We start from the raw sequence: 13,876 nt of genomic DNA, 5'->3' as shown, positions 1-13,876 counted from the left end.
ATGAGCATGGTGAGATGGAAAGATCAAAAATCTCCTAATGCATGCCATTTTTAGAAGCTGGTCATTCTGTATGCAAAGTTTTTTGCACCCTTTTGCCTTTTAATTCATATGGATTATATGGATGTCTTTGCATTCATTCGAACACATACCCACCCACCCACTTGTAGACATTATAAGAGGTAGTTAGATAGCAAGCGCTCTTTCACCAAAGACCAAAAGTCTGTTGTTTGCCTTTTTAGGGATATTACGTGAAAAATGACATGCTTGGAGCAGATGGTGATTTTATTACATCACCAGAGATCAGTCAAATTTTCGGAGAGGTAAGCATGGTTTTGAATAAAACGATGACTGATACCTACAACCATATAAAAATATTTTCTTATTTTATAAGCGTTATATATGGTCTTCCACAGCTGCTGGGTGTCTGGTGTGTCAGTGAGTGGATGGCGGCTGGGAAATCCAGCATGTTCCAGTTAGTGGAGCTCGGACCAGGTAGAGGCTCATTGGCCAGTGACATCCTGAGGGTAAATACTTCAATGAATAATTTTGGTTTAAACACCCCATCGCCTGTTAGACTGTGATTGTCTGGTAGAGGAAGGCGCTATAAAATGTATTAATCTTGGCACCTTTGATAAATATGACCAAAACAGGTTGTGGAAAAATCTATTATCTTGGTCTTTCATTTAATTCTCACTCACTTTTGTTTAAAATTGTGTGCCACAATTATGCTTAATTATGTTGAAGAGCACTTGGCAAAGGATTTGAAAACATTCCTTCATACAGAATCTCCAGGTTCTTCAGGTTAAGACGTTCATGCTTGTGGGATGAGCTGAAGAGGAGAGCCCATGGGTTTCTTAAGGGGCAAACTCCAGGAGAAAGTTTGTACACCCCTTGTGTAAATGATTTTGTGTTTCCCTGGTCCTGGAGGCACCCAAACACTGCACATTTTTCATGTCTCATTTCTCTGACACACCAATTTCAGGTCTTGGAATCTCTACTAATGAGCTGATGACCTGAATCAGGTGTGTTTGATTAAGGAGACATGCAAAACTTGCAGTGTTGGGGTGCCTCCAGGACCAGGGTTGGGAACCAGTGTTCTTTCCAGCACCCAGTGTTAGGACAGGGCCCCTCTCTGACATTTTGGAAACAAAGAGTAACAAATTAATTTCATATTTATTTAGAGAAATAAGTATTTAAATAAATTACAAATTAATATAATATTATAATATAATAATATTTAATATAAATAAATTATAAATATGGTAGAACCATCACTTCTACCACAAAAGACTGCTTTGTAAGTAATCTTCCTGATTTATCTCAATTCCTCAGCATATCCAACAGTACAGAAAAACTTGATGATGTAACAGAAACTAGGGACTCTCTCTTTTCTAGCACTTTAGATACGGTTGCTCCTTTACGCTTAAGGAAGATTAAGGAAAAGAGTCCAACACTGTGGTATAATGAGCACACTCGCACCCTAAAGAGAGCAGCCCAGAAAATGGAGCACAGCTGGAGGAAAACTAAACTAGAGGTATTTCGTATTGCTTGGCGGGAAAGTACCCTATCCTTCAGAAAAGCATTAAAAACTTCTAGATCTGATTTATTTTACTCTCTTTTAGAAGAAAACAAACATAACCCCAGGTATTTATTCAATACAGTGGCAAAATTAATAAAAAATAAAGCATCAACAGGTGTTGACATTTCCCAACAGCACAGCAGTAATGACTTTATGAACTATTTTACTTCCAAAATCGATACTATTGGAGATCAAATTGTAACCATGCAGCCGTCAGCTACAGTATCGCATCAGATAGTGCACTATAGATCCCCTGAGGAACAATTCCACTCATTCTTTACTATAGGAGAGGAAGAATTGTATAAACTTGTTAAATCAGCTAAACCAACAACATGTATGTTTGACCCTATTCCATCTAAACTCCTAAAAGAGGTGCTTCCAGAAGTCATAGATCCTCTTTTGGCTATTATTAATTTGTCATTGTCATTAGGATATGTCCCCAAAACCTTTAAATTGACTGTTATTAAGCCTCTCATTAAAAAAACACAACTTAACCCCAAAGATCTAGTTAATTACAGACCGATCTCAAATCTCCCTTTTCTGTCAAAGATACTAGAAAAGGTAGTATCCTCGCAATTATATTCCTTCTTAGAGAAAAATGATATCTGTGAGGATTTCCAGTCAGGATTTAGACCGTATCATAGTACTAAGACTGCACTCATTAGAGTTACAAATGACCTGCTCTAATCATCTGATCGTGGTTGTATCTCTTTATTAGTTCTACTGGATCTTAGCGCTGCGTTCGATACTACCGCCATCAATTCGTAGCAGTGAATGAAGAGGTATCATATCGATCACAAGTGCAGTATGGAGTAGTACTAGGGCTGTTACTTTTCACGCTTTACATGTTACCCTTGGGAAATATCATCAGGAAACACATAGCTTTCACTGTTATGCTGATGATACTCAGCTCTAAGTTTCTTCGCGGCCCAGTGAAACACACCAAATTGAGAAAATTATGGAATGCATAGTCAATGTAAAAAACTGGATGATGAGTAATTTCTTAATGCTAAATTCTGAAAAAACAGAGGTGTTAATTATCGGACCTAAAACCCCCACAAGTAATAACCTAGAACACTGTCTAACACTTGATGGATGCTCTGTCGATTCTTCATCATCAGTCAGGAACCTAGGTGTGCTATTTGATGGCAATCTCTCCTTTGACAGCCACGTTTCTAGCATTTGTAAAACTGCTTTTTCTCATCTTAAAAATATATCTAAACTGAGACCCATGCTCTTAATGTCAAATGCAGAAATGTTAATTCATGCGTTTATGACCTCAAGGTTAGATTATTGTAATGCTTTATTGGGCGGTTGTTTTGCACGCTTAATAAACAAACTACAAATGGTTCAAAATGTCACCTCTGGCTTCCTTAGTTAGGGACACTTCATTTCCAGCGATGTCGTCGACCTGATTGCACAGATACTATTTAAACTGAACTGAGCTGGACGATGCCATCACTGAATGCCTTTAACTGAAAATTGAGTGTTTAATCTTGTCATTTTACATTATTGACACACTATTTTCCTATTTTGATATTATGCAGTTGCTTTGACACAATTTGTATTGTTAAAAGTGCTATATAAATAAAAGTGACTTGACTTGACTTAACTATCAGTGACCAGCAGGGCTGGTTGGTGGCAGCAGGTTGTGTAGTCCGATGTCTTTGGCGGCCCCCTGTAGAGCTAGAAGTCTGTACAGCAGCCGATGGTCGAATCCCGGACAGTCCCATCCAAGTAGTGCGGGAATGAGGAGATCCTCCACAATCCCCACCTCCACTTGCCAAGATTCTGGACCCGCAGAGATTTTGTGTGCATGGGTATCCCCATGCACACAGGTATTGGGGATGTTTACTTTTCTGTCCTGACGACGCTGGGCTGCACCAAAGTCACCGAGCTACCGGAATCCAAGACGGCTTTTATGAGCTTTCTTTCTATATGCACTGACCGCTCAGGTGCCTTTCTCGGTACAGCACGATGGACGATACTTGCTGTCCATGCCCGAGCTCTTGGGGATGGGGTTTCAGTTGTCATGGGCTCATCCTGTGGTACTGTGGTGCTGGTTGAGAGGTACTCATCCTGTGGTGCTCATCCAGTGGTCCTGCTTACTTCTTGAGAGGTGCCCTCCAGCAGTCACCGGTTTGTTGCCACGCTCCATGGAATCGTTGCCGCTCTTTCTCCAGTATCACAAGCACATGTCACTCGCTTAGGAGCCATTCTTGTCTACAACCGTTCTGGCATCAAAACAATGGCGGACTGATGACAGCTCACTCAGGGCAGAGCTGTGATAAATCCAAAGACTGATGCCACCATCAATCAACAATCATGGGAGGGGCCTGTGTAGAACTACGTCATTCTGCTAAGAATCTGAGATTGGCTTGATATGAGAAGGGGGTTTGGATTTATCGAGATTTAAAAAAAAAAAAAAAGCACTGGGTTGGATTATCATTACAGGGTTTTTGTGTACACACACTGCCAAGACATATTTCAGTTCAAACAACATGTAAAAGTGAATTTTGCATCTGATGACCCTTTAATGAAACTCATTAACTCATCGATCAGCGTGTGCTCAGAGCAGCTGATTAGTTGCATAGCTGTGTTTCCAGGGTGATGCTGACACGCAGTCAGGACCCTTGTCACACTTGTTGTATATGTTTTTGCAACACACTGATAAAAGAAGTGCATGAAATGTTTTAAGCTGAAGAGTGACCTTTACATTTAATTTAGGGAGATTGTACATATACTGAAGCTAAGAAATGATCCATCCCTTATATCACAGATTACTTTGTTTTCATGCTAATAAAATGTCATTTAAACCAGGATAAAATACATGATAAACACAAATCTGCTTTTGGTCTGAAGAGATAAATTAATTGTTGAAATCATCACATTGTGCCTTGTGAGGATAAACTGCAAATACTTTTTTTTTTCTCCCAGCAAGATTTTGCTCATATGTACTAAAGGTGACTATTAGCGAAGGGTGCTGTATAATATATTGCATATCCCCCAAAATGTGGTTGTTGTGCCGCTGTTCTCAGAAATACTACATGCAAACAACACTGAATACAATATAGACTTAGAGTATCAAAAGGAATGCATTGTGTACTTACAAGTGTGGGGATACTTTGAATTTTTACATAAACAAGTGTGATCATATGTGACAGGTCTTCAGTCAGTTGAAAACTGTCCTGGGTGAAACGGATATCTCTGTTCATCTTGTGGAGGTCAGCCCAAAGTTGAGCCAATTTCAGGCTGAATGTCTAACTGGAGATTATACACAGCCCAATGATGGTGATCAGCCTGTTTACCGCAGTGGCACCACATGTACAGGCCTGCCTGTATACTGGTACCGCAGGACAGAGGACATCCCAAGAGGTACGGATGCATACCTCTGTCATGTAATCACACAAACTCTAGTTGATGGGAAATGAGCCTCTTAGTTTCTTGTAGCTAAAGTCTGCTTTGCTTTGCCAGGTTTTAGTGTCTTCCTTGCCCATGAGTTTTTTGACGCTTTACCCATTCACAAGTTTCAGGTACATCGGACTATTAACTTCAGTATTCACAAAAAATGAAAATTTTTAAATCTTAGAATAAATTAATTTTAAATAACAATTTTTCAAACATGCAATTTAAATTAACGTTAGCATTAATTACAGGCCAAAATAAAATAAAATAAAATTATTTTAGAGAACAGAGAAAGGCTGGCGGGAGGTGATGGTTGATATTGATCCTGAAAGTCCAGAAAAACTGAGATTTGTGGTTTCTCACAGTCCTACACTTGCCTCCAGCATTCTTATACAGGTGAGTTCTCCCTCTTTTGTTAACATTTGTCATGTGGCTGATCACAGGCAGTTGATGGGAAAAAATGCAATGTTAATTTTACAGTTTTTATTCTATTGTACATTTAAAAATAACAGCAGTGCTTTCCAAAATAGTAAGGTTAAACTGAAATATCTAATAAAAATATATAAAATAATATAATAAATATAAAATATGTACGTATTAACGTATCGTTGCTGGCTAAAGAGGTGACACCAGCCAGTCAATTTATGACTCCTTGGAGTGGTGTAACTACACTGAACAAAATTATAAACGCAACACTTTTGTTTTTGCCCCCATTTTTCGTGAGCTGAACTCAAAGATCTAAGGCTTTTTCTATGTACACAAAAGGCCTATTTCTCTCAAAAATTGTTCACAAATCTGTCTAAATCTGTGTTAGTGAGCACTTCTCCTTTGCCGAGATAATCCATCCACCTCACAGGTGTGGCATATCAAGATGCTGATTAGACAGCATGATTATTGCACAGGTGTGCCTTAGGCTGGACACAATAAAAGGCCACTCTAAAATGTGCAGTTTTATCACACAGCACAATGTCACAGATGTCGCAAGTTTTGAGGGAGTGTGTAATTGGCATGCTGACTGCAGGAATGTCCACCAGAGCTGTTGCTCGTGAATTGAATGTTCATTTCTCTACCATAAGCCATCTCCAAAGGCGTTTCAGAGAATTTGGCAGTACATCCAACCGGCCTCACAACTGCAGACCACGTGTAACCACACCAGCCCAGGACCTTCACATCCAGCATCTTCACCTCCAAGATCGTATGAGACCAGCCACCCGGACAGCTGCTGCAACAATCGGTTTGCATAACCAAAGAATTTCTGCACAAACTGTCAGAAACCGTCTCAGGGAAGCTCATCTGCATGCTCGTCGTCCTCATCGGGGTCTCGACCTGACTGCAGTTCGTCGTCGTAACCGACTTGAGTGGCCAAATGCTCACATTCGATGGCATCTGGCACTTTGGAGCGGTGTTCTCTCCACGGATGAATCCCGGTTTTCACTGTACAGGGCAGATGGCAGACACAGATGGCGTTGTGTGGGTGAGCGGTTTGCTGATGTCAACGTTATGGATCGAGTGGCCCATGGTGGCTGTGGGGTTATGGTATGGGCAGGCGTATGTTATGGACAACGAACACAGGTGCATTTTATTGATGGCATTTTGAATGCACAGAGGTACCGTGACGAGATCCTGAGGCCCATTGTTGTGCCATTCATCCACGACCATCACCTCATGTTGCAGCATGATAATGCACGGCCCCATGTTGCAAGGATCTGTACGCAATTCCTGAAAGCTGAAAACATCCCAGTTCTTGCATGGCCAGCATACTCATCGGACATGTCACCCATTGAGCATGTTTGGGATGCTCTGGATCGGTGTCACAATCAATAACTTGATCAACTCTATGCGAAGGAGATGTGTTGCACTGCGTGAGGCAAATGGTGGTCACACCAGACTGGTTTTCGGACCCCCCTGGACCTCCCCAATACAGTAAAACTGCACATTTTAGAGTGGCCTTTTATTGTGGCTAGCCTAAGGCACACCTGTGCAATAATCATGCTGTCTAATCAGCATCTTGATATGCCACACCTGTGAGGTGGATGGATTATCTCGGCAAAGAAGTGCTCGCTAACACAGATTTAGACAGATTTGTGAACAATATTTGAGAGAAATAGGCCTTTTGTGTACTTAGAAAAAAGTCTTAGAGCTTTGAGTTCAGCTCATGAAAAATGGGGGCAAAAACAAGTGTTGCGTTTATAATTTTGTTCAGTGTATGTCAAAAAACCCATCAAACATTAAATATCATCAGAGGGATGACCCCTATAGATGCTCATGACTAAAAAAAAATCTAAAAAAGATCAGATAATTTTATTGTGTTTTGAGCTGTTTTAAAAAGATTTCTCTGTTTCATCATCTTGGGCATCCTTGTTTTTCACTGACTGAACACTATAAATTATTCTTTTTAGAAAGATGAAAACAGACAGCATATGGAAGTATGTCCAGAAGGTGGAGTCATTGTTCAGAAACTGGCCAATCGGATTGCAGAGGACGGAGGCGCAGTCTTGATTGTAGACTATGGACATGATTGGAACAAAAACTGATACTTTCAGAGTAAGCGCCATAATAGTCATTTCTCTCAGGCTTTCTAATGCTCCTCATAATAAAATATCTGTTTTATTTCCTATGACTATTCTATTTTTTCCCCACTTCCTGCTGTTAACAGTATACCATCATGCTATTTGGTGAAAAATGAAGAAAAGAACAGCCGAGTCTCATTCACACTAGTGAAGGAAAGATTGGATTATTTTACCAGCTCTCATTTCGATCTCATTCAGCAATATCAGCAAATACTTATTAATATTTATATATAAAAAGTAATTTCAAATGTTAAATTCTCAGTAAATGCTCACACACCAAATCTTTGATCATATTCCAAATGAGGAGATCATTATAATGCAGCGAGTGATAAATGATTAGAAACCCAAATGATTAGTTCACTTCCCAAATTTTGTTCATTACGCAACAGATTATGAACAAATTTTTAAATGCCAAGTAAATGCTTAGCTAATTGGGACATTGTGTGATGATGTTCTGTTATTATTGTTAATAAATGATAAACAAAACCAGTATTTTGATCATTTGCATTTTAAGTTAAAGCTGCAGTCCGTAAATGTTGCCTCTTTGTCGCCATCTCTGTTTGAAAACCTGAAATTGCAGTTAGTTGCAGAATTATCTTCCTTGCGTGGGGTTGTGAGTCGGCATGGCTCCAGCACGGATGAATCTAATGTTTTGAGGTGAATGTGTGGCAGTCAGTCACCGCACCGGTGTGGATATTTACTGTACTTTGCAATCACAGATCTAGCCTACATCTTGGAATATATGACCCAAATAAAACTTTTCACCGTATATTGTCATCTGAACAAGTAAGTAACAAGTCTGCCACGTTTGTTCTGACCAACTGAGGAAAAAAGCATAACAATAAATTGCGCTACCAATGGTGATTAAATCTAACGATTGGTTAGCTCATATCACATAAAACCGTGCAAATTATTACTATTGTTATACTTTATTCTCAGATTATTGATGTTAAAAATATCAGCATTGCGTGACTATGGAAAAAAAGAAAATAACTAAAAACATAATAAAATACCTAACTACATAATACTATTATTGTTAGAAACTGCAACAATATAAAATAGAAATAAATACATTTATACATTTAAAATTTTAATTAAAACAATAAGTAAACAATAAATAAACATCTCCTGGCCAGAGGAGAACTGGCTCCCCAACTAAGCCTGGTTTCTCCCAAGGTTTTTTTTTTCTCCATTCTGTCACAGAAGGAGTTTTGGTTCCTTGCCGCTGTCGCCTCTGGCTTGCTCAGTTGGGGACACTTCATTTCTAGTGATTATCGTCAATTTGATTTCGCAGATACCATTTAAACTAAACTGATCTAGACAATGACATCTCTGAATTCAATAATGAAATGCCGTAACTGAAAATTGAGTGTTTAATCTTATTTTTATACATTACTGACACTCTATGACACAATCTGTATTGTTAAAAGCGCTATATAAATAAAGGTGACTTGACTTGACTATGGGTATAGTGTGTATTAACGTGTAGATCTCAATTTCTGTACAGTCTAATTTAATTGTCATGCCATTCAAATTTTCATCCAAGAAATTCTTTTGACCCAAAAAGCAAATTATGCTCCCTTCGAACTGGTTTTCTTTAAAATACAAATCGTGTGTAATCCCAGGCTATCTGTAATCAGAAGCTAATTTAAAACTGGAATATAATTTATTTTCAATCACATATGTGTTTCATAAACACAATCCTTTCTGGATAACAATCCGCCAGCAAAATTATACATTTAAACATTATAAATCTATAAACGATGCGCCTGCAGGATCCTCACATGCGATAGCCTAGTGGCCGGGACAACTTATTTGTTTACAGACGTGATGTAATGACGCAGTGCCATGCTCGAATTTCCCTCGAAAACCTACCCCATTAGAAAACAATATTATAAGATAACCTTTGTGAATCGGGATAGTTTTGAACACTGGCTGGTTATGTACTTGCTCAAATATTGATTTCAGATATTTTAAACCAAAAAAAGTTACAGACTGCAGCTTTAAATTCAGTTACCTTAATTTTAATTATGAGTTTCAATTTCAGATATAATGTGGCTATAAATACTCATTTTATCCTTGGAATGAAAAAATATTGAGACTGGATTTTGTCAGTACTTTAATATTTAAAACACTTCCCTTATGTTGATTCTGTGTTAATTTGAGAATTCATTATGTAAGGATATTTATAATAACACATTTTAAGGTGCAGTTAATCATAATTCACTACTTTTAAAACTTTAATTGCTTCACAAACCTGCTAATTACTGTTTTGCTTTGTATCTATTCTGCTGGAAATTCTAACCATGACCCTAATTTAAGCTTTTGTGCAGTTCGTGTGTTGTTTATCATCATCTTATACTTGAGTCTGAGATGCCATGTATCCTAACAAGTTGTTCAGGGCCTTTGAAAGAAAAACAGCCACACAACATCGAAGATCTACCACCACACTAGGGATGATATGCTTTTCTGCATGGTTGTTTTTCTGTCTACATCATACCCACAAACACATTTTGATCTCATCTGACCATAGAACCTGGTCCAGTTGAATGTTCCAGTAATATTTGACAAACTGTTCAACTGAAGGCTTTTTTAATGGCAACCCTTTCAAGCAAGTTAAAGAGCTGGTAGTGCATAGTTTTGTGTGCTTCCTGTCCACAAGACCCAAATAACATCTGCAGTTACGGTATTCTTGGAGTTTCCTTGGCCACTTGAACCATCCTGCTCGCTGTGTGTGTTGGCCCTTTTTAACTATTGAGCGGTTTTCTTATTGCCATCTCCTAATTTAACTGTAAATTTAACTTTTCACCTTAATTATATGTTCCAGTGAAACAGGAAGTCATGTTTTACTACTTAAGTGTTCGTAATCACTCACGTGAACTTAAAAATGTGCAATATAAAAAGGAATATACTCCCCAGAAAGTTCAGTTCCATTGATTGAGTGTAGATTTACATTCATTTTACAAATGTTGGCCCAAAATCCATCCACTGATTCCACATGAGACTGATCTGTTTTCTGTTTTCCAAAAAGCATTCTGAGCAAAGTTTTGAGTTAAAGGCCAGTGGAAAACATTTGAAATGATTATTGGGTACTGTTTAAAACTTCAGTTTGTCAGTTTTTTTAATGCTGTTCTTTTGAACTTTGTATTCATCAAAGAATCCTTTAAAAAATGAATATGAAAAAAAAAGTATGAAAAAATTTAAAACAAGTTGATTGCCCCACCATGGCAAAACTGTCCAAGATATAAATAAATGTTCATAATTTAGCATCTTCAGTGTCTTGGCCTGATGTTGACCAGCATTGATGAAGATCTTATCAAGCCTTGCGATTTGAGTGTGTTTTTGCAGCGTTGAGCATTGTAGCCAAACATAAAGATATACCTGCTCATGAAAGCAATGGCCCGAGGTGTTTAAGAATCCAATCAGTACCTCTCAAAACTGAGTTTTTATTCAGTGCTCATTGAGTTATCTGTGTATCGCATATCCTCTTATAACCAACAGTGTAAACAATCATTATACTGTTACAATGTAAGTGGTTTCGTAGAACGGGATTTACAAGCCAAGCTGTATTAAGTGTTTATCTGTAGTACTTTTTTTTTTAGTTTGACATCTATCAAATTATTCTAGAGTGAGATTTCTTAGAGTTTTTGTCTTTGTTAGTTCAGAAAACACATGCAGCCTCTGTATCATTACATTCCTGACCTGGGCCCCAATTAGTAAATTCTAACACTATTAAGACTATATGCTTGGTTTTTAAACCAGGTTTACACGCACCTAATCATGTTAAGGATAAATACTTTATATATTTGAAATAAAACTGTTGTTTGTATGTATATGTGTACCTACTTAACAATATTTTGGGTACAAATCTTTACCCAGAAGTGAGCTAAAAAAGCTTCCCAAAACCTAAATAAATAAAAAACCCCAGTGTATTAGCTGACCCTATACGTAATTGAAATACTTGGTTTAACCCTTTGTTTTGGCAAAGTTGTTGTTTTACCTCTTGACATTTGCTTTGTCGCATTCTGTTTTAGGTCCTCTTGAGGAACTGTCATGACCCCTCCACCAGAGCGCAGCTCATCCACAGCTATGACATGCTAATTAATCCTGAGAAAATGGGACACAGGTTTCAGTTCTTCTCTGTGCTTAATCGAGGTCGGCTGGCTCAGTATAAAGGAACGCAGAAGAACACGGCACCATTGCCAGTGGCTGGCTTTGCTGAGCTGGACATTCAATGAAAAGACAGTAAATGGATGATGTAGCAGCATCCACGTTTAACTAGACAACCAGATGTAATCTTGTGCTACAGATGTGCATTGGACTGTGCTGATTGTCCGGCTTAGGTGAAATATATATTTTATTGTTTGATGGTCTCCACTCTCTTTTTTTAAATAATAAATACAAAAAAGCATGATTTATTTCTGCACAAATTGCATAAAGGTAGTTGACATGACGTAGTTTTACTTTGCTTATTGAAACCCACTGTTTTTCCCCTTGTATTTTAGTTGCGTTAGGAGAGCTAGTCCTGGGAACCCACCACTTTGCATTTTTGCATTTCTCTTATCTGACACACAATACTCTGTTCATGGAGCTGATGATCTGTTAAATAAGGAAGTCAGTCACATAATTAATATTATATATATATACACAGTATATATATATATAACTGTTCTTTGTCTTCTGGCATTTTTCCCGCATGTTTTAAACATGCCACTATTTATCCATTATTAAAGAAGGCTTCTCTAGACACTTCCAATTTAAGTAATTTTAGACCTATTTCTAAGCTTCCATTTCTATCGAAGATCTTCCAAAAAGTTGTAAATGCAACTGATTTCGTATATGAATAATAATTTAATCTTTGAAAAATTTCATTCTGGTTTCCGCTCTCAACATAGCACTGAGACTACCCTGGTTAAGGTTGCTAATGACCTACTGCTTGCAGCTGATGCTGGCTTGTACTCGTTTTAATCCTTGATCTTAGCTCAGCCTTTGATACAGTGGACCATAATGACTTGATCAACTATTTAAACATTTATGCTGATATCAGAGATGTAGCTCTGGATTGGTTTATTTGTTATTTGTCGAATAGTTCTTTTAACGTAGGACTTGGGAGATGCCTCCTCTTCTCGTGCTCCTTTATTTTGTGGGGTCCCTCAGGGATCTATTTTGGGTCCCCTTCTGTTTACTATCTACAAATTATGCGCAGTTATGACATTGAGTTCCACTGCTATGCAGATGATATGCAATTGTATGTTCCGGTAAAGCCTGGTATTATTGATACATCCCATATTATGTCATGCTTCTTCGAAATCAAAAATTGGAAGTCAAAACGTTTTTTGCAGTTGAATGACTCCCAAGTCAGAAGTGCTTATAATATTACCCCATGCTTTCTCAGTTGTGGTATTATTAATAATCTCTCCTTTAGTCTGGGTGCCTTTTATCTAATAATGTTTGAAAAGAGGCTCGCAATTTAGGGGTAGTTTTTGACTCAGAACAGTCCTTTGATGTTCAGGTGACTAAAGTGGTGCAGTCTTGTTTTGCTCAACTGAGGCAACTAACGAATATGAAGTCATTCCTTTCTTTTTTAAGGCCTTTTATATTTGTGATTTTATTAATTCCGTATGAGCCTGATCGCTGCTTGAGATCCTCCGGTAGGGCTCTATTAATGGTTCCAAAATCTCGACTTGTTACCAAAGGTGACTGTGCTTTTGCTATCCGTGCGCCTAAGCTATGGAACTCACTGCCTGGGGATATTAGGTAGGCTACTGCTATATCCTCTTTTAAGTATCTTCTTAAGACTCATTTTTATCGTATGGCCTTTTCTTAATTTTGATGGTATTCTCTGTGTTGTTAGTGTACTGATCTTTTTATGGGAATAATCCTATTTGCCAGGCTCTTGAAATTAAATGTTTACCAAGACACAAGAAAGTGTTTAATAGTGTTTCCCAACCTTGATTATGAAGGTGCACACCAACATCACACATTCTGGATGTCTTCCTTAGGTGACCCATCATCAGTGTCAGGTCTTGGAGTTGTTGGGTTATATCAGGTCTGTTTGATTACGAAGAGTTTAAAATGACCCCCTAAAATGCCATAACTGCTTTACAGCAGAATTTTTCTCTCATTTTCGTTTGCATAATTGATTCTATTATTTTCCCCTGTAAACACTCTAAAGCTGATTTGTATAAAGCGCTGTAGATGACTCCACTAGATCTTAAGTATGCACAACACAAGTTTTAAACCATAGCAATGATCCATAATTTGTGATTACAATTTTTAAATCAAGAAGTGTACTGTTGAGTCTCCACAATAAAGTTGGGGG

General features: G+C 38.0%; 1 pseudogene across 1 annotated transcript; it reads left to right on the top strand.

The window, feature by feature from the left end:
- LOC306879937 (protein arginine methyltransferase NDUFAF7, mitochondrial-like) lies at positions 1 to 11,792 on the top strand (annotated as a pseudogene). Its single transcript has 8 exons — positions 1 to 9; positions 240 to 320; positions 414 to 524; positions 4,744 to 4,954; positions 5,054 to 5,112; positions 5,267 to 5,380; positions 7,384 to 7,528; positions 11,589 to 11,792. The product of its transcript is annotated as a protein arginine methyltransferase NDUFAF7, mitochondrial-like (transcript).
- The last annotated feature ends 2,084 nt before the right edge of the window (positions 11,793 to 13,876 follow it).

The sequence above is a fragment of the Barbus barbus genome (assembly GCF_936440315.1).
Source record: "Barbus barbus genome assembly, chromosome: 14".
In the NCBI taxonomy this organism is placed as follows: domain Eukaryota; kingdom Metazoa; phylum Chordata; class Actinopteri; order Cypriniformes; family Cyprinidae; genus Barbus; species Barbus barbus.
The sequence above is the reverse complement of the archived record's forward strand: the minus strand, read 5'-3'. Positions and strand labels throughout refer to the sequence as shown.